This window comes from Pristiophorus japonicus, chromosome 29 (assembly GCF_044704955.1).
Source record: "Pristiophorus japonicus isolate sPriJap1 chromosome 29, sPriJap1.hap1, whole genome shotgun sequence".
Classification (NCBI taxonomy): Eukaryota; Metazoa; Chordata; class Chondrichthyes; family Pristiophoridae; genus Pristiophorus; species Pristiophorus japonicus.
The window spans coordinates 2,536,029-2,544,971 of NC_092005.1; positions in this window are offsets into that span (position 1 = coordinate 2,536,029).

Consider the following 8,943-nt stretch of genomic DNA (forward strand, 5'->3'; position numbering starts at 1 on the left):
TCTAGATTCTGAGGAATCTAGCCGTTGGTATGACATTAGCGTCCCTTTTTTTCTGAATCCTCCCCTTATAGGTATCTGAACATTCAAGGGGCTCTAGAATTATTGTTCCCAGCCTTTTTCTTGAAGGGCACATGTTTGGCCTGAGCCTTCCGGATTTCGTCCTTGAATGCCTCCCACTGTTCCGACACTAATTTACCCACAAGCAGCTGTTTCCTGTCCACTATGAACAAATCACTCCAACTTTGCTAAATTAACTTTTCCCCAATTCGGAATTTTTAATCCCGACCCATTGTCCTTATCCATAACCAACTTGTATTTGACTGAATTATGGTCACTGGCACCCAAGTGCTCCCCCAATAATACCCCTTCAACCTGCCGAGCTACATTCACCAACTAAATCCAAGACCGCCCCCTCTCGTGGTGGGCTTGCTACATACTGATTTTAAAGTTCTCTTGAATGCCTTTCAAGAATTTCGCATACTCTATACCCTTCACACTATATTTGTCCTAATCAATATTTGGAGTGTTAAAATCTCGTACTTTTACTAACCTATGATTTTTACACTTCGCAGCAAGTTGCCTATATATTTGCTCCACGATCTCCCTCCCACTGTTTGGGGGTCTATAATACATGCCCAGCAGTGTGATCGCCCCTCTTTTTTTATTTTTCAATTCGACCCATATGGCCTTACCTGATTACGTTAAAATGTCTCACTGCTGTAATAGTTTCTTTAATCAGTACCGCAATGCACCCCCCTCCCCCCATCCTGTTTACCCCACTCTCTATCTTGTCAACATCCAGGGGTATTCAATATTCAGGAAAGATAGACAGAAAGGAAAAGGTGAGGTAGCGTTGCTGCTTAGAAGAAATTAACGCAACAGTAAGGAAGGACATTAGCTTGGATGATGTGGAACCTGCAAGGATAGAGGTGCGGAACACCAAAGGACAGAATGCGCTAGTGGAGTTGGGTACAGACCACCAAACAGTTGTAGAGGTTGGGGATGGCATCAAACAGGAAATTAGGGATGCGTGCCATAAAGATACAGCAGTTATCATAGGTGACTTTAATCTACATATAAATTGAGCTAAACACTGGTAGCAATACGCTGGGGGAGAATTTCCTGGAGTGTATAAGGGATGGTTTTCTCGACTAATGTCGAGGAAGCAACGAGAGAGCTGGCCATCCTAGACTGTATGTTGTTAATGAGGATTAATTAGCAATCTTGGGGAAGAATGACAATGTGGTAGAATTCTTCAAGATGGAGAGTGACACAGTTAATTCAGAGACTAGGGTCCTGAACTTGAGGAAAGTTAACTTCGATGGTATGAGACGTGATTTCGCTTGGGTAGACTGCCGAATGATACTAAAATGATTGTCGGTGGATAGGCAACAGCAGACATTTAAAGATCACATGAATGAACTACAACAATTGTACATTCCTGCCTGGCGTAAAAAATAAAACGGGGAAGGTTGCTAAACTATGGCTAACAAGTGAAATTAGGGATAGTATTAAATCTAAGGAAGAGGCTTATAAATTGGCCAGAAAAAACAGGTAATCTGAGGACTGGGAGAAATTTAGCATTCAGCAGAGGACAAAGGGTTTAATTGGGAGGGGGCAAATAGACTATGAATAAGCTTGCAGTGAACATAAAAACTGACTGAAAAGCATCTATAGATTTGCGAAGACAAATGTAGGTCCCTTACAGGTAGAATCAGGCGAATTTTATAATGGGGGAAACAAAGAAATGGCTGAACAATTCAACACATACATTGGTTCTGTCTTCACGAAGGAAGACACAAAAAACCTTCTGGAAATACTAGCGGGCTGAGGGTCTAGCGAAAAGGAGGAACTAAAGGAAATCATTAGTCAGAAAATTATGTTAGATAAATTGATGGATTGAAGGCCGATAAATCCCCAGGGCCTGATGGTCTGCATCCCAGATTATTTGAAGTGGCCCTCGAAATCGTGGATGTATTGGTGGTCATTTTCCAACATTCTTTCGACTCTGGATCAGTTCCTATGGATTGGAGAGTAGCAAATGTAACAACACATTTTTTAAAAAGGAGCGAATAAAGCGAATTATAGAAGAGTTAGCCTGACAACGGGAATGGGGAAAATGTTGGAATCAATTTATTAAAGATGTAATAGCAGCGCATTTGGAAAACAGTGACGGGATTGGTCCAAGTTGGCTTGGATTTATAAAAGTGAAATCATGCTTGACAAATCTTCGAGAATTTGAGGATGTAACTAGTAGAGTGGACAAAGGAGAATCAGTGAAGGTGGTTTATTTGGACTTTGTAAAGGCTTTTGACAAGGTGCAAAATTAAAGCACATGGTATTGGGGTAATATACTGACAAGGATAGAGAACTGGTTGGCAGACAGGAAGCCAAGAGTAGGAATAAACGGGTGCTCTTCAGAATGGCTGGCAGTGACTAGTGGGATACTGCAAGGTTCAATGTTGGGACGGCAGCTATTTACAATGTACATTAATTTAGAAGAAGGAATTGAATGTAATATCCAAGCTTTCAGATGACTCTAAGCTTGGTGGCAGTGTCAGCTGTGAGGAGGATGCTAAGAGGCTGCAGAATGATTTGGACAGGTTAGGTGAGTGGGCAGATGCAGTATGATGTAGATACATGTGAGGTTATCCACTTTTCTGGCAAAAGCAGGAAGACAGAATATTATCTGAATGTTGACAGATTAGAAAAAGGGGAGGTGCAACGAGAGCTGGGTGTCATGGTGCATCAGTCATTGAAGGTTTACACGCAGGTACAGCAGGCGGTGAACGCAAATGGCATGTTGGCCTTCATATCGGGAGGATTGAATATAGGTCCAGGAAGGTCTTGCTGCAGTTGTTCAGGGCCATGGTAAGGCTGCACCTTCAATATTGTGTACAGTTTTGGTCTCCTAATCTGAGGAAGGACGTTCTTGTTGTTGAGGGAGATTCACCAGACTGATTCCCGGGTTGGAAGAACTGACATATGAAAGACTGGATCGACTAGGCTTATATTCACTAGAATTTAGAAGAATGAAACGAGAGCTCATAGAAACATATAAAATTATGAAGGCATTGGACAAGTGACATGCAGAACGAATGTTCCCGATGTTGGGAAAGTCCATAAGCAGTGCTCACAGTCGAAGGATAAGGGCTAAGCCACTTCGGACCGAGATGAGCAGAAACTTCTTCACTCAATTGTGAAACTGTGGAATTCCCGACCAAAAAGTTGTTGAGGTTAGTTCGTTTGATATATTCAAAAGGCAGTTCATTGTGGTTCTTGCAACTTCAGTACCCCATTCCTGATTTCGAGCCATACCCCTTGATCCCTTTAGCTGCAGGTATTTAATAGTGGTGCAGCCTCGAAGGGCCGAATGGCCTACTTCTGCACTTATTTTCTATGTCTAAAAATCTTGTAGGAATATAGATCTGCCAAACCGGCCCCTCTTTCAGCCATGTTTCTTCAATGGCTATAATGTCGTACCTCCATGTGTCTACCTCTGCCCTTTAGTTCATCCACCTTATTCGCTATACTCCTTACATTAAAGTATATACCATTCATCACCGCGAGTCACCCTTGCTTACTACATACTAAGCTCTGTTTCCTCTGTCTTACAAATTCGCTTTCTAGATTCTGGCTATCCAATTTCTGCTTTACTTCCTTTACTTTTGAATTCGTTCTCGGGTTCCCATCACCCTGCCAAGCTAGTTTAAACTCTCCCCACGTCACTAGCAAAACTCCCCATGAGGATATTGGTCCCTGCACTGTTGAGATGCAAAACTTCAGGTTTGTAAAAGTCCCTTCTCCACCTGAAGCGGTCCCAATGCCTCAAGAATTTAAAGTCCTCCCTCCAACACCAACTTTCCAGCCACGTGTTGATGCTCTCTATCCTTCGATTGTTATACTCATTAGCACGTGGCACCGGTAGTAACCCAGAGATTACTACCGAGGCCCGCTCTCTACCCATAAACATTGAAATCAGAGCCAATTGACTTACCCTCTCCCCTAGGCTACACATCACTTTCCTCAACACTGGGCGGTTGGAGCTACTCCGGACACGCCCCCCTCACGCACTGCCTGGCCCCGGTGAAGGCGGGGTGACGGGACACATACTATTAGCGGGCTGTGGAAGTCTAAGTGCACACAAACCACTGTCGTCAGACTGAAATCCGTCTTTCTCTTTCCCACTGAAATTCAGAGGGGAAAAAGGCGGGTCCAGGCTCGCTGGCGCTTGTGAAAACCGAGATCAGTGAAAAGTGGACAGGCAGAATTCCCTGATCCGTGTCCATTTGTCGCTGTTCAGTTCGTCTATTCCAAGGTCCTCTCTCTGAAATGTTTGTTCCATAGGTCAGTTTTACCTCCGGCGCCGGGGCTGCAGTCGGTGCAAACCTCCAACTTCCGTTACCTGAATGATTTCGGTCCGCTTTATTGTCTCTTCAAACCCCAAGCAGGCCCCGGAACACTTCCATCGGACGGAGTTTTGAAATCGGACCAGCGCCCGAGAGGTAACAGATTATGCCCGAAGTTTAATTCTCTGATGCGGGGCCAAGCTGGATCTCAGCGGGTCCCTGTGACGCTTCAATCATTCTTCATCCGGGCAATAAGTGGCCAGGGATGGCAAAATTTGGTCATCAAATTAATTATTTCTTTAACGGTTTTTTATATATTAATAAAGATCGTTCCTGTAAGTTTCCCGTCTCCGGTGCGTGAGCTTATTCCGGGTGAAGTGAGGAAGTCGTTATCCGAGGAATAACAAATGAGCCTGGGCGGGAATCGGATGAACTCGGGCTTGGATCTTGTTGCAATCGATGGTGCAGCAAAGGATTTCGGCAACGTGCACTCCTGATACAATGGGAATATTTCTGCTCCTTCCTTTCACGCTTCTTCCTTTCCTCCTGCTTGGGACCGATTAGGCCGCTCCTCCTGTTCATGAGCTTGCCCCATTGACAATGGAAGCACAGCCGTTTCAGCAGTTTAATGTGCTGACTCAACTCCCCAGTCCCAGCACGGTCAGTTTTCCATATTCAATGAGCAGACTGAACCGCTCGAGCTGTTGGCAACTTCCTTTAACCCTCAGTAACTGAGGTGGCGTTATCTCAGTGCTTCGCCCCTCCTTATATCCATCTACATATTGTACCTCGGTGACATCATGCGAAAGAAAATGGGCTGGATTTAACCGATCCTATGACGGCCTACGCACAGTGTGCGCTGTCGCAAGCGCCCTTGTGGGATTTTGGCATATGGATGTGGGGGTAAAAAGAAACCACAGAACTTGCGATATGTCCAGTTTCTCCATGACTGATCGCATCCATCTGCTGTAAATTCCCTTCTGCAGCTGCAGGATTGGGCTATTTACCCAACTCCTACCCAGTGAACACCCAGTAAACACTTGTACTTGGTAAAAGCAGTAACGTAATTTACCAGCATAATGGTTTGTAACATACTGTAAGCGATTTTTAAAAATCATTTCAATTTAAAATTTCAATTTGTCCTGATTAAAAATGCCTAGTTTTATTTTTCAATTTTATTTTTAATTTTTAAACTATTTTTGTCTGAATTCTTTTTTTGGGTAATTTCCAATATGCTTGTACGGATTAAAGAATACCCCTTTCTCATTGGTTGTCCTGACTCCCGTGAGCCCAGGTACACTGGCGAACTGCATGCGCCCCTGGAATGCATGAGGCTTTTCGCAGCCGCACGCCTGCAGGCCCATGACCGCAAAGGACTGGAGCTATCAGGTAAGTACGTACCTTTCTTGTAGTTGAGGTTTGAGCGTGCGGCAATGATCCGACTGCAATTGCCAGGCAGTTATCAGAAGATTTCAGCTTCGAGTCCTGTCACGCTCGTTTAACTCCGTGTAATTTTGTATTCTCTGTTCTGAAATGTCCCAAACCGATTGTTTGACAGTACTCGCCTAAAGTTACAGAAGGCGATTTGCTTTTAGATACTCGCCCAGGTCACCAGCAGACTATTATCATGCCAGGCAATACTGGTAGCACAAATACCCTGCATGAGGAATCTCTAAGCTCAGAGCTCGAGGAGATCTCTCTCCATGAGCTAGAACCTCGGAGTCGATCTGAGAGGCACCCTACCCTAAAAGCCCTCATCAATGACATAGATGCGAGTAAAAATAAATTATAACTATAGTGGCTTGAGAACCCAAATAACTCTTGAACTGGCTGACACAAATGCTGAGAACACCCTTCAAACAGCCGTGGCCGAGGTTTGTTCGTCACTCCAGACGTTCCAGCATCTGTGGGTTGCGCTCTGTGACCTCTGCACAAGATAAAGCGGGAGCATTCAAGCAAGATGCTCAACAAACTGAGTCAATCTTCCTAGAGAACTGCGAACAGTGACATCGCCCACATGGAGCGGCTCCACACCATGGCCCTACAATCACGGTCGAGCTTCAACAGACGGTCGGGATGCTCGACAGAACTCCAGGACATCATCCTCACGTCAGACTACCCTGATCAATACTCGAGCCGACGTCGCTGCTGCCACGAAGAACGCAGACTTAGTGGAGGTCATAGCGAGACAAATGGCCGAGGCGAATGTGGCAGAAGTTCAGGCCGAGGTTACCCTCAAGTTACTTCAAGCCAGGAAATCCACCGCTGTACAGCAAGCAAGGGTAGAGGAGCTGGAGCGAGCCGGGCAAGAAACACGGAGGCCTTATGTCCAAACCTCACCGGAACAGACCTCAAATGACCATGCCTCGCACTTTCGGCATCTCACAGCCAGGTCGACTCACTCTGCCACTGCATTCCGACTTCAGCCCGCAGCCCTGATCATTGAGCCAGCCGGAGCGGGGTGAAGAGCTGCCCCATCAGCCAGTTGCGGAGCACCAAACTACTCTAGCCTTCGTCATCTCGAGCCGGTAACCAACATGCAGGAGCCAACCCTCGACCTAACAAGGGCTTTGCTCACACTCGTCAGCGCCAGCCTACAAATGAGCCCGATGGTTACGCTCCCCATCATATCATGTGTCAGCCATGGCGCCACATATTTGAAGCCATGGCAGACCAGCCACGCAGAAACTTGCTTTTCTCATCAAGTATACAAAGGGCACGTTCAAACAATTGGTACAGGTTCCAACACTGTTATGGTGCGGACTCTGAAACGGCCTACAAGGAACTGTGCAGGGAAATGGAGAGATTTGGCTACAAGTTGAGGATTACGACATCCATTCTTCAGAAACATGTCGAGCTTTTGATGTTCAAGGCGGATGAAGCCACAAGCTTCCCGAACTTGCTGAATTATGCACAAATCGCAGCGCAGATGGATGACTTGTCCGAATTGTGGCAGCTCAACTATCCCCACTATCTTCGCCCAACACTCACAACTCCATACCTACTTATGCAACGCATGGAGGGAGCATTTATCGGAGCATAAGACTGATACTGGCAGCTACTCCTTTCACCTAAGCTGGCTAAATTTCTTCCCTAAGCCAGACAGCAGGGATAGCGACCTTTTATGCATTTAGCCTTGTGCACAGACTTAAATGAAGATGAACATCCTTCTCCTCTGACAAAGAAATTCCCCGTAACAACTGCCCACTTTTACGTGCCTCTGGTTCCTACCCCACCGGGGGCAGGAGGGTAAGTAAGATGTAGGTCACGGTTGGCAGTGAAGGCACGTGTCATACCTACACGAGACTGAACTCCCACATACAGATGACACCCGCCTAGAAGCCAACTCACGAACTAAGAGGAACTGAACTCTGGGTAAGCATCTTTAATCGTTGTTTTTAGACGGAGTGTATTGGCTGGTGTGAGTTTAATTCTTGTCATGAAGTACTCCAGCGATAGGATGGCATTTTCCCACTTGAACGGAAAAGAGCAGAGAAAGAAAAACCAGAGGAAACTAGCAGCCACAGATGAAACAAGCATCCATTTTAGCTCATTGCGTAATTTTAGTTAAGAACGAATCCTGCTATGTTAAACCTACCCAGAAGTAAAGTGATGTAAGAAGCTTCTCATTTAATTGTACTGGAATTGTTGTATGTGATGTACGGTAAAATAAATAACTTCTCGATTACTGCTTTTATTTGGTTGTTAATGTTAAAGAATAAAATACAGATCCAACATTCTTGTATCACCAGTTTTCACACGTTATAAAAGTATTTGGATTCTGAAGCTCTGACCTTCGGCCATATCTATTGGCATCGAGTTGAACCCAGCTGGAGAATCAGAGCTATGCTCGTGTTAGGCTATATTCTGAAAGAAACCGGTACAAGAACCCCCTAAGTTCCATGTTAATGATGCCCTCTCCTAATTCCCCATGAATTTTGAATCTCCTGTTTCTTTTGCTCCAAATTACTTCGTTTATGGAACCATTATACCCTTGTTTCTGGCTCTCATAATTCCCCTATTTCTGGAGCTAATTCACTTGTTTCTAGAACCAATTCCCCTGATGCTGTGGCAGAAAAGACCTCTGCTCCTGAAGCGCCTCATTCCTCCTCTTTCTGGAGCGAATTAACATATTTCTGGACATAATTCCTCTCTTTCTGGAGTTCATAATTCTTGTGTTTCTGGAGGACCTACTTCCCCAGTTTGTGGTAATTCCGATGTTTCTGGAGCTAGTTCCCCTGTTTCTGGAATTAATTCCTGTAATTAAGGAAATCCCATTCCCTCTTTCTGAGGCGAATTTCTCTGCTCCTGAAGCTTCAGGGTACCAACATTTCCCTGCATTTTCACATGATTTTTCGTCATCTTGTCGCTAGTTGTTAGTTACATTAGTTTATTATGAGCCTGCGTACTGGAGACATGAGTAAGTGGGACCTATGCTCCTTTATTCAAAATCTAGAGTGTTGATACAGCATGGCAGGCCTGCTTATATGTAGTGCTCCCAAGGGATGCAGGGATACCCTGAGACTCCAACAGATATGCCCTCTGATGGCGGTATGATACAAGTTACTTAGGTTGTACACATAACAAGGTGTTC